The 12832-nt window shown below is 46.6% G+C and overlaps 1 protein-coding gene across 1 annotated transcript in view; it reads left to right on the plus strand.

Annotated features, from left to right (window-relative positions):
• The first annotated feature begins 10349 nt into the window (after nucleotides 1–10349).
• SPEN (spen family transcriptional repressor) overlaps nucleotides 10350–12832 on the plus strand; it is a 113074-nt gene continuing 110591 nt past the window's right edge. The window contains exon 1 of the mRNA XM_039508990.1: nucleotides 10350–10749. The gene's annotated coding sequence lies outside the window, so the exon portion shown is untranslated. The remainder of the gene's footprint in view (nucleotides 10750–12832) is intronic.

Here is a 12832-nt window from a genome sequence, read left to right on the forward strand (position 1 = left end):
CCCAGTGCCCCTTTCTCTGGGGTGCTGCCCCTCTGGCAGTAACCCCTCAGTCTCAGGGTCTCCCCATCCAGGGGAACCCTCACCTCCTATCCCCACCTTGCCTCAGTGTAAGGCTACTGCCAGTCACCAACTTAGCCCCCGTTCCCTGGGGTAGACTGCAGTGTATACCACTCATCACTGGCAAGGGGGGTTTGGGCCTGCTGCCTCTGTCTAGCCTTGGGCTCTCCCCTACAACCCCAGTACCTGTTTGGCCTTATACTAGGCCGCAGCCTGGGGAGTTTCCAGGCCACAGCTCCCTTAGCCTTCCCTCAGCCCTGCTCCACTCCAGGTATCTTCTCTCTAGCTCCCTGCAGCCAGGCCCATCTCCCTCCACAGCTAGAGGAGACTGTCTGCCTTTACTCCTGGCTCTAGCTAGGCCCTGATTGGGGCATGGCCCCCAGCTGAGGCTGTTTCCCCCACAAGCAGCCTCGCTGCTTTTCTCCTCCCAGGGCTGTTTTAAACCCCTCAGGGCAGGAGCGGGTAACCACCCTGCTACCAGGACCCATGGCTCTTGAGGGGCGTGTTATGGGGGTGTTGATCATCATAGCAGTGGAGATATGTCTGCAGGTCTTGCATCTCAAATGAATGCTCTCAAATGAACTCACACAGGAAAAACGATAAAAGGCAAAAATGCCCTATCCCCCGTGGGCAGACGCTTTTCACAAAATAATGACTCCGTATCGGATCGGTCAGTCCGCCTCTTCAAAGCAAACCTGCTCAACAACTTCAAAAGACCAGCCTGGGAGCGTAAACTCAACTCTGCTACACTCTAAAAATCATGGATTCAGCAGCGACCCATTACAACCATTTGTAACCCATTAACCCCCCTTTGTCCAGTGATTGTGGTGCAAAGGCGCACTGCATTTTACATGGTCTCCTGCAACATGTTACTCCTTTATGCTAAACAATCGATCCTACCTTGTATTTAGCTGTGGCACTAGGGTTGCCTTTCCCAGACCTGAAGAAGAGCTTTGTGTGGCTCCAAAGTTTGTCTCTTTCTCCAACAGAAATTGGTCCAATAAAAGATATTACCGCCACCAATTTGTCTCTCTCATATCCTGGGACCAACGCAGCTACAACACCATTGCCAACAACCATATGTGTAGCACCTTGTACGGCTCTGCTTGTAACTATAAAACATACTTTTCATGCGTCTAATAGTTATTAATCCTTATTATTATTTATTAACTCTTTATATACTATTGATAAATCTAGTCTTAATATACAGTATGAGCTTTTTTGAATCCACAAAGGCCAATTAAACATACAGCTCTAGGGATTCTCCATTGCCCGGCACCTTGTTACAGCTCTTCAAAATGCTACCATTCTGATGTGCCACTCTTTCCAGGGCTGTAAACAACTCCATGAGGTGCAGCATTATGGAAGATCAGACCCCAAAGCTCTTGTTATCTGGAAGAGAAATCCAAGGATGAAATCCTGGCCCCGTTGAAGTCAATGGCAAAACTCCCAGTGACTTCAACAGGGTCCGACTTTCACCCCACAAAGGTTTTTTAATGCCAGCAATGGGAAAGTGAAAGGCTTTAGAACCTACATCTCATGCTCCTCCCCTTACATTAAAAAGCTTTGTAATCTTCCTGGGGGAAGTGGTCACATCTCTTGAGCAGTGTGAATACTCAATGAAAGCGAGGGTTCCATAAGGGATGGCAACGTGAAGCAGAAGCAGAACGTGTTAAGATAAGCCTTTGAAGTGTCTTGGAATCCCAAGCTGGAACTAAGGATTAGAGATGACAATGAAACTGCATCTGTGCAAATCCCTCTAGGCAGAATAGTCACGGTAGCTCTGTGTTGCATCATGCCCACAAGAAATCCCGTGGGCCTCGTTAGAGAAATCCATGCAGCATGGCACAGTAATCAGGGTGGAGTGATGGACTGCTTCACGTGGCTTAGCAAACATTTTACCAGCACGTGGACAACCCACCGCTTCTCTCTGTTGCATCAAAGACCAAACCATTTGCATTTGATCCGGACAAACCCGAAAGCCATGCGACCCGCCAGCAGTACAGAGCTGTATTTAACATCAACAGGGGAATTCATTTACTCTAACTCCTCCTTCACTCCCCGGTACTTTTCTTTCAGCTGCTTCCTTGTTTGCTCTAGCCCTGTTGGAGGTTTAATGGAAGACAGGTGTCCGGTCTGCAAGCTGTCCGGGTGAAGTAATATCGATCCAACGTTGAAAATTAAATTAAAATATGTGAACACAGCTGAGTGCGACCTACGACCCTGTTTACTGTCGCATACGACCCGTTCATCATCTTGTCTGGAGCAGTTCCCCTTCCCTTTCTTAGGCTCCTTTTTAAAGATCTGAAGGTGATTCAGAAAAAGCATACAGCAGCCTAAGCGCTTAGGCCCAGATTTTCAAAAGCACCCAACCCCCACCCTGCCCATGCCCCAAAATGAATTGGCCCGTTTTTCAATGGTGCTCATAACCCAGAGGTATCCATTGTTCTTTTAAATTAATGGGAGTCTTTCCATTGACTCCACTGGCTTTAGATCAGGACCAGTAGGTGCTGCTGAGGACTTCTGAAAAGCTGGCTGCTTCCGCTAGGCCTCAGTTCAGAAAAGCCCTTTATTATTATTCTGTACTATTTATATTACAGCAGTGCCTAGGGACCAACTGAAAATGAAGCTCCCATAGCGCTAGGCGCTGTACAAATGCAGAGGAGTAGATGGACAACGGGTGGCAGGGAAAAGGGACAGTGCATACAAGCAGATCGAGCAATGACATTTTGCAAACAGAAAATCAGTGTCGTGATTTTTTTTTTTGCAGGGCACCTGGTGGGTTATTAATTGATTTGATTTTTTGGGAGGTGACGGGGTGGATTAACTAACCAGAGAGACAAAGGGAGAGGCCAGGGGCATTGAAGGGAAGAAGGGGGAGAAGAGGAACTGGGGAACATGCCGGGCAGGGGGAGTGAGGCTGAGTAGGGCAGGAACTTCAGGAAGGGTCAGCGCAAACAGCCCATCAGCACTAGGGAGAGGATATCCAGCCTGATGACATCTTGAGTGTCTGAGACCCCCCCTGCAGCATCTCTCCCCAGTGCTGCATCCTCTCCCCTGTGCCCCCCTCACTTGCCCTGCCTCTGGGTCTGCTCCTGCCAGCTTAGGCATTTATCTGTCCCTGGGGCTGGCTCCTTCCTGGAATATCCTAATTCCTCAAGCACATATGGCCCAGGGGCCCCTGAGAGGAAGGGGAGTCACGCCTGCACAGCTCTGGATCCAGAGATTGCAACAAGGGTGGGGGCGGCACCGTCAGGGTCCCACCTCTGGGATGCCAAAGTCCGTTGGGCTGATTCCCCCTTTTCTGATTGTTCTCGCCTAGCCATGCTCTCCAACAGCTCCCCCTTGACCCTCCTCCACAGCTCATCACTGCCTTGTTCAATGGGATGACTCAGACACAGAAAGTTAAGCCGGTGTGTACGTTTTTGCAGGATGGGGGTCTAACATCTACCAGCATACTGCATACTGTACAGGACTGTGATCCTGAATGCTGTTTTCAGGGCTCTGTGTATTCTGCAATGCTGGGGAATTGGCTGTGGCATTTACACTTTGCTGCAGACCTGGGTTCCAGAACCTGAGCTTGCTTTCGTTGTTTGACTTTCTCGCCCTTTGGATTGCAGAGATTACCTTGAAAATGTGAACTGAGTTGTGTAAACCAGTGTGGCCCCTGCCTGAGTCTGCGGAGGGCCTGAAACAACAGCCCTGAGAGGTGTGACCTGCTCTATTCATCTCAGTCGGAGTCCCATGGACATCCAGTGGCGGATTAACACACGGGCCCACAGGGCCCCAACCAATTTGGGGAGCAGCAGGAGAGCTGAGACCTGTGTAGCAGTGTGGGGAGGGTAGGTGGAGGGTCCAGGACTCACTACAGAGGCTCGGGCTCCCTGGGTGGCTCTTACCATGGCCCGGCTCCGGCTTCTGGCCTGACCAGGGGGCGGAGCCTCAGGGGAAGATGATGAGCAGGGGGAGGGGCCCCAAGGTGAGTGGTGGCTAAGGCCCACCTCATCCCCCCACCGGAAAGAGGCTGGCGCCACTAGCAGGGTCTGTGCCTTGTGGCAGGGGACCTGATCACCCCACCACAAAGTGCAGCCCCTGCTCTGCGCCTGCCCCAGGCTACTATGCCCATGTGAAAAAGTGGGCAGGCATGGGGGGGCCTCCTGGCCTCCCAGCGCACGGCACTCCTGGGCCCCCAGGGTGGGAGGGCAAATATTCTTTGTGCCCGAGGCCCCAGTAAACCTTAATCCGCCCCTGTGAACACCAGAATTTCTCAGCTGTAGAATCTGACATTTTCCCAAGGTTCTGCAGGAGTCAGCATTTCTGCTGTGGGATTTGAAGCACCCGTCATTTCGCTTTGTGTCTCCTTGCCTGCCGATTGCTCACCAGCTTCCCCAAGAATGGGAAACGGAGTGGGTTTCAGAGCATGCACAGTTCCATGGAGCCAGGCAGCAGAGATGAGGGAGCCAGAGCTGAGTCCAAGGTGCAAAGGGAGCCAGCAGTAGGCCGCCTTGGAGAACAGTACAGTAACCAAGGTCCAGACGGCCAGGAAGGTGAACTGCTGAAACTGGCTACAAGCGTCCCCCTTTCTGGATGAACAGGAGAAGTCTTGAGATTTCTCTTGGGAGCTGAGGCCCGGGGTGCAGGGCTAGGCTGCTCACAGCACAAAAACCCACCCTTCCAAACAGTCATTGTTGAAAAACATCCACAAAGGGCTCATCTCTGAGTGGTTCCAGCTGGGCCACAGCTGTGCGTGTTTGTGCGGAGGAGGAAGGGAGGGATGGGAATTTCACAGTGCTGGAATAAATTAACTCTGCTGCAGAAGAGAGGAGACTGCTGATGCTGTGGAATTTAGGGGCTGCGGCCATGGAATTTGGTCTGCGTGTGCTGCAGAGTCCACAAGGCCGCGACTATGACACTGGTGTAGCTTACACAGTCTGCTGTGAATGCTTTCAAAAGGGCAAGGTTTAACGTGCACATTCCTTCTCATCCACAGCACTCCTTTGCAAGAACCGATAGTTTGTAATGAAAAAAATAAGTGCACCTGGATCGAGAGATGCCCTGATCCTGAAACTGGATACATGCTGGTGGACCCTCCTCAACTCCCACACAAAGCCCCGTTTAAGTCACTGGGGTTTGCTTGCCCAGATCCAGGACGAAGAGCAGAGATTGTAAGGGCAGTTTAGAATGCCAGAAATTAAAGGCATTACATAGACAAACCTGTTACTGGCCGCTGTCATTTTGGCAATGTTTCCAGTGCCCCCTTCTTCCCCCATCCCAAACTCAACCATAAGAGGAAGGAATCTATAAACCTTGTTTATTTCTCTCCAAGCAGAGGAAAATAACAAATATTTAACTCCAGCTTAATATTGAGGGTGTGATCAGTGGAAAAACTTCCACTGGCTTGCATGGGACCAGGATCAGACCTGTTTTGGTGTTGCAGACTGCGGACCCCTGGGTCTGTGCAGGACTGCATTAATTGCATTTGCTACTGGTACTGTTCCAGCAGCATGAACTGGCCATTACTGTAGCTACCCTATCACTGGAGGGACAAAGGCTGGTCAAACTTGGCACAAATGTTTTTAAACGAGCTTTTCAATCAACATCCAATAATTGACATTTAAAATTAAACTAACTTTTTAAGAAAAGTCCAGTGGAAAAAGGATTTTTTGTACCAAATAAACATTATCCGGGGGCTTCTGCAACCCCAACCTTTCAGCACCACTGTGCTAATGGAGCAGAACCGGCAAGGGAAATTGTCTAGAAACTGCCTACCTTGCTTCTGTCTGCTGAGAGAAAGGTGAAAAGCAGACAAAGAATAAACAGTAGAGAGCAAGTCACATTCTTAAAATTCTCTCCATTTTAATCATTTACTTTCAGGTGCTGTTTGTAATGGAAATCTGCTTTGGAGAATTATACCACGAAGGGATAAAGTCAGTGGTGACTTATGCCAGTGACTCAGTAACTCAGGTCTGTGGGTGGAAACTGCAACAGGGGAGTGAGGCAAACTGGCCACTCCTCCGCCTACAGGAGTGGTGTAGAGGTGCCAGGGGAGCATTAACAGTGAGTGTTGCTGGCTAAAAAGGGGAAAGGCCATGGTATCCGGAGAGTCCACTGAAACAGTAGTTCAATATACAAGTTCTCACTGCTGGAGTTTCTAATGGTGCAGTGGATTGGAATTAAAGCCAGAGAAAACCTGAGGGAGAGCAGAGGCAGAAATACTATCTCCCTTCCAAAGAGTGAATCTTCCCTCTGGCCCAATTATCAGTGCAACGAGAGATTGCACGTTTTGCAATGCCAGCTTTGCTGAATTTGGCATGCGATTCTAAATCTGGCACCTAAGCTTCCCACCCAAAAGGAATTTGTAATGATCTAACCTTCATTCATCTCAGCTTCTCAGTTTGTGAGGCTTCTTAGTGTTACAGGCCTCAAACACAGCATAAAAACAAAAAGCGCAGCCCTGAGAATGTGTCCTTTGTGTGGTTGTGTCAAGCCCAACTGTAATCTAGATAGATGTCTGCAGAATCCACCCTCCCCCAACAGTCAGTCATTTTTGCTTCAGCATAACCATTGTGCTTTCCCCTTGCATTGTTTCAAAACGTCCTCCCACGTTAGGGTGACCAGACAGCAAGTGTGAAAAATCGGAACGGGGGTGGGGGGTAATAGGAGCCTATATAAGAAAACGACCCACAAATTGGGACTGTCCCTATAAAACCGGGACATCTGGGCACCCTATCCCCCCACGTGGGGACTGTTACATATGTTCATGTTGTGGCCCAAACTGGAATGCCAAAAAAATAAAAAATTAAGGCAGCTTCATCTTGCTGTTAGGAGGGAGAAGGACCACAAACATCCTGAGTTAAAAGTGAACACAGAAGCTCTAACCTTCCTTTTCCCTGCCTTGCTGGTTTGTACAATTGCAATGTAAAAATACAAAATCCTGCTTTTCAATATTTCCCCTTTCAAAAAATGACAGAGGTTGAACCTGAATGAAGAGGAGGATTCGGGAATGGGATATGTCTAAGCACGAATGTCACCTGAACACACAGTAATGTGATTTGTTTTAAAGAGTACTGGTTTCAATACCACGGCTAAATCGATGCAGTCTGTTATGCAAGCATATTACTCGGCTGCAAATTATAGACTAGGTTACCAAAAAAAACAAACCTCCTGAAAATAGACGCATAGCGCAGGCGTGAGAGACGGGCTTTGACATTTAATATCCTAGCCTTTGAAAACCCCTTTATTTCATAATCTCAGAATGATTACACCAGACTGCAGGCTCATTTCTGTGTGGCAGATAAATGATATTAGCTCTTAGCTGCGTTCAAGCAGCTTACAGTCATTTTATTTTATGTGAGTACAGTTCAGTGAGCGTCTACACGCTTTATTTTTTTTTAATTCAGTGAAAAAACAAAATGCTCTTCAGACCAATCTTTTATTTTACAGTTCATGGCAGCAGCTTTATAATGCTGGGTTATAACCCCCGGTGATTTATTGATGCAAGGAGGAAAAAGTAAAGGGGGGAAGATCCCCCACCAATAAATACATAAACGAGCTCCCGGTGCCTCTAAAATCTCCCTGCCTGCTAACGAGTGAAATCTAGTCTAATCTCCCTTGTATTGTTCTGTAGGCTGCTTTATCCCTGACTAATCTATTAGGGCAGTGTATCTAGGCTGGGCTCCAGCCTGGAGTCCTTTGTGCATATGCAATTTCACAGAGCCATCAGTGTCACTGCCCTGCAACATGACAGGTGCCTCCTGCCCCCCTCCATTTTAGAGCACAGATCAATTATCTGTGTAGCCCCCCCCAGGCATAAGTGCTGGAACTAGGGGAGCTGCTGCACCCTCTGGCTTGAAGTGATCTCCATCATATGCAGGCTTTACAGTTTGGTTCAAAGGCTCTCAACCCCCCCATTGTTCCAGCCCCCCTGGACATTAACCAGGCAGGAGAAGCCAGGAATCTGCCCCTCCCCCACCTTTGCGTTTTCACAGACACGCCACAAGCCGCGGGGGGGAGGGGGAGCTGGAAAACCAAGCGCAACAGCGCCCCCGCGGCCCCCTCTGTGGCAACTCCGCAGTACTGCAGCCCAACGGGACGAGCCGCCGCTTCCCGGCTGCAGCTCTCCACAAAATGGCCGCTCGCCTCGCCCACATCGACGCTTCCAGAGGCGACAAAATGGCGCCCGGCAGGGACAAGGAAGAAAGGGGAAGACGGGGCAGGGGAAGGAAAGGAGGACGAGAGGGCCCAGGCTGAGGTGTGCGGGGGTATAAACCACACCTAATGCAGGGAGGGCAGTGGCACCACGCTGTCTGTTGCACTGACAAATGCACAGTGGCTTGGAATCAGCCTGAAATCTGCCCCACTCCTAAAATGCCCAGAAACCTCCATTCCTGTCTCAGGATTGTAGTGTGGGGTCCAAATATAGGTTCAATTGATCTAACCCTTAGCTTCCCCCAAGAGGCTTGTCCCAGAGATTGCTGCCTGGCCCCACCTTACCAATGGGCTGATGCCAGACCCACGATCAGTCGCTTTTCTGCCCCATCTGGGGAGCAGCTTTATTATCTTTTCTGCAGAGGCTTCTTCTAAGCTGCTCCCTTCTTCATTTAAAATCACATTCCGCAAGATTGCCAATGCTGACTGACTTCAGTAACTGGAGAGGGTTTGGCCCACAAACGCTTCGGTTCCTACCTTTTGTTCGTTTTCTGCACAGGGCTTTTACTACAGACTCCACTATCTGGAAAAGACACCCTATAAAATGCTATCATTAATATAAGAAACAGATTTTGGGATCATAGAATAAAGGCTGTATGGTTATATAGTTATTTCTGCAGGGATTTCTACATGCCATAGTCTGTCCTCTATTCGTTAATTAAAACTATGTACCTAATATGATCAGATACAATTATCCTGTAAAAATACCCCTTACACTAAAATACTTTGTTAAATGCTGCAGCCCATTCACTGTATATGCTTACTTTTAACATTACCTTGTTTTCTGCAAGATATTTTGCTACAGCCTACAGTATAACATAGCCCCTTCTTTGTTAAAAAATACATGCCTAAAATGCTGTTTATTCCTATCATTATAGTTTTAGGCCCATACAGATACTAGATTTCTCTATATTAATATTCTTTCTTCCTGGGACTGATTACACACTATAAGTAAAAAAAAGAACGCACCTAAAATACTAAGATTTAGTTATTAATATAAATATTGTAATTTTCTGGCCCATATATATGTTTGATTTTTGTATATATATATATATACACACACGTATTACCTTTGCATTCCTCCATTGGCTTTCTACTACAACATATCCTACAAGCAGAAGAAAAAATGCCATCACCAAAAAAATAAAATAAAAAAACCCATCTCATTTTAAGAATCCATGGTGGAAGTTTGTGCCTTATTTTTTAATGTGTTCCACAGAGATGCAGATTTTCCTTGGGATATTTGGGGAGAACTTTTTAAATTACGAAACCAAAAAAGCAACCAACAGAACAAAAAGAAAAAAAAATCATAACTGAAGCTGCAAATGCAGTCAAACATACTCCAGCTCAGACAAAGCCCCCAACCATTCAGTGTAACGAAAAGAGAGGACCAATTAGTTCAACAAACTTAAATGACAAGGATTTTCTGTAGGTCCAGCAGGAAGAATCAGTTCCTTTATTCCACCATTTAGAGCTCCAAACACCCCCATTTTTTGTGCTTTGTTTTTGTTTGGGAGTTTATATTATAAGGAGGCTGAAAAACAACCAAGCCAGGATGCAAAAGACACTGGTGAGACTTGTGCACATTATTCTGCATGGAGAGAGGTGCCTTAGATCCTTGTGCATTTCTGTCCCTTTCACTATGTGCGCTAGTGCTTTGCTCCTCTGTGAGTGTAAAGGTTTCTCTCCTCTCCCCAGCTTAGCCGCTTATTCCAGAAGTTTCTAAAGCTGCTGCAAAGCCCTACGACAGCTCCCTGGCTTGGAACAGGAGGGGGGAGGGTTAACACACTGCAGACCACAGCCCAGCCTTTGCCGCATAGTGGAGCAGGCGTGGTTGCTCCTGTAGCAATGAGAGGAGGAGGCGGTACATTTCTACGCATGCTCACAAAGCGCCCCCTCCCCCAGCATGTGAACAGCTGATGAGTATTCCTCCCCCCTCCCCCAGCCTTTGCTAGTCGATCAAAGGCGCAGGCTATTTTCAAGTTCTTTGCCCCACCCCCGCTCCAGCTTTCACCATAACTTGGAGGTGTTTGCAAATCGCAAGCGTTTTAAAATTAAAAGGGGCGCTGGCTCCGGATGGAGATGAATGAGGCAGGCTTTGCAGCAGTGGGATCCCAGGCAGGCACACCGGCCCAGATTGTGCCCTGCTTTTCCTTGGGCTCAAGGGCCGAGAGCTGCTCGTTCTCAGTCACTGGGGCAGGGGGACTCCCACACTTGAGATTTATTTTTAAGAGCTTTTTTTTAAGAGCAGCTTGCTCTTGCAATGACAGCTTTGATAGTATGTGGTTTACAAACCTCCCCTCTGATGAGCTTTGGGTTTGCAGCATGGCTAAAATTGCCCCAGATTCAAAGAAGCCCTCATAGTAGCTGTGACTGCTCCACTTTACTAATGGTTTACAGTTTTATGGTATCTTCCCTGGGAGGATCTCAAAGCACTTTACAAACGTTCATGAATTAAGCTTTACAGTCCTCCCTGGGAAGTGGGTAAGTATTATTATCTCTGCCTCCAATGGAACAGGGAAGTACTTTCCTGAATCAAATAGCAAGTCCATGGCACAGCTGTACTTCTGCTACAGCAAGATAGGGGCCATGGTATTTATTTGGCCAGAAAGGGAATGTTTCATGTTGGTGATGGGAGTTGGGGCATATAACCTACATCTGTTTAATGGTGCTTATGGGTACAAGGCAGGTTACTGTATCTCTATATCCTGGAAACTGGAAAGTTATCAGTTTGTTCCATACAATGACCCTTCTTTCTCAAGCAAAGATGTTTAATTGTCTGCTTGTAGATTAAAAAATCATAGATTTTTATTTATTTATTTGTGTATTCCAAACATTACCCCTTTACTGTCTTGTTTTTGGCTTACCACAATTTTGCATTCAACCATCCTGTAAGTATGCCACTACCTCGATATGCTACCCGCTATAACACGAATTTGGATATAACTTAGTAAAGCAGTGCTCGGGGGGTGGGGTGGGGCTGTGCACTCTGATGGATCAAAGCAAGTTCAATATAACACGGTTTCACCTATAACACGGTAAGATTTTTGGCTCCCAAGGACAGCGTTATATCGAGGTAGAGGTGTACTAATGTGCTTCTGTGCATCTACCAAATTCCCTTCCCTGCTAGGCAGTGCCCACCAAATGCAATCTTTCTAGTCTGGCTCCACAGCTCTGCAATTTGCTGTAAGTGATTTCCTCCCCTGCTCCCGTAGTATATTGAAGCATCACAGTAGTGGCTGATAAAGTGAGATCCTTTGCCTTTTTTGCAGGCATATGACATTTGTGTACCTTCCATTCCACAGCCTGTGATATTCCCTGCAAGTATTGTAAACACAGAGTGATCTAGAGGGTATTGAAGCTGGAATAAGTCTTTAGTTAATGTGACTGTAATGAATTATCGTCTAATTGTGTAAGTGTACATTTCACTGGGGCCACAGGAACCCACAGAATGTTTCCTCTTTCTTACCAGTTACTGCTTAAGAAAACTACTGGAATGCAAGCTTGTTTGGGGTTTAGGAGGGAAGCACTCGCTTTTCATGGCCTTTTAAAGAGGAATAGGATGGAACTATCCTGTGGATTAGTAATTCCCACTTTCTTTTCCATAACATTTTTTCAAAGTGTATGGTTGTGTGTACACAGCAGTGAGTACAAGTGTGTAAATGTTTTTAGTTTTACTGTATATGCTATGGCAAAAATAACTGTGTATTATCAAAGCACCTAGATGTCCTTTTCATTGTGCCAGGTGCTGTATAAATACTGAACAAAAAGATGCTCCCTGACTCCAAAGAGTTTACAGTCTAAATTGGCAGTAAGCCTTATTTATTTTCCGGTCATCAAATTAATCTGATTCACATGGGAGGGGACCTATTTACCTGCTCAAAGCCATTGATGCCAATGGAGCTCCACCAGCACATTTCAGATGCAGGCCTGAGGTCTAACATTGTACCAGGGGTGTTAATTTTTTTAAGTTTAAGCTTTTCCGGCCCTACCATGTTTTTTAAATATAGTCACTTCCTAACATCAAAGATCTTGTGTTACCAAGGGTGGAAACTTACAAACCATAGCAAGGGTATGCAGGCTCACTGTGCCTGCTGTAATTGGTTTACAATATTCTGCTAACAAATTACATTTTTTTGATAGCTTAAACAAGGGTCACTCCCAACTTTAAAGGGGAAGCTGCTGAATTTTATTTTTCTAGATTGCAGTAGATTTGACCCAAAACCTGACTTCTTATAACTTGCAAATATAAAAAGAACTGTCTTCTGCATATTAAATATATTTTTATATATATTTTAAACTATCTATATAAATATCCTTTGATACTTGTCTGCATCCCCAGTAGTGCTGTACACAAAAATACATGTAATGGTAATGAATATAATTTCCTTTTAAAATCTCCCACTGGCTTGGGCTCTTGTTTTGTCTTTGCAGCAGTTAATTTACAAATGCAGTTGTCAGCGTTGTGCCACATGAAACAAATACGCAGCCTTCAGGGATTACAAGTGGAGGGTCCTCTAAACATACCAACATAGATGCCAGTTCAGCATCGTACTTGAGCACAAGG

This window comes from Mauremys reevesii, linkage group 21 (genome assembly GCF_016161935.1).
Source record: "Mauremys reevesii isolate NIE-2019 linkage group 21, ASM1616193v1, whole genome shotgun sequence".
Taxonomy (NCBI): domain Eukaryota; kingdom Metazoa; phylum Chordata; order Testudines; family Geoemydidae; genus Mauremys; species Mauremys reevesii.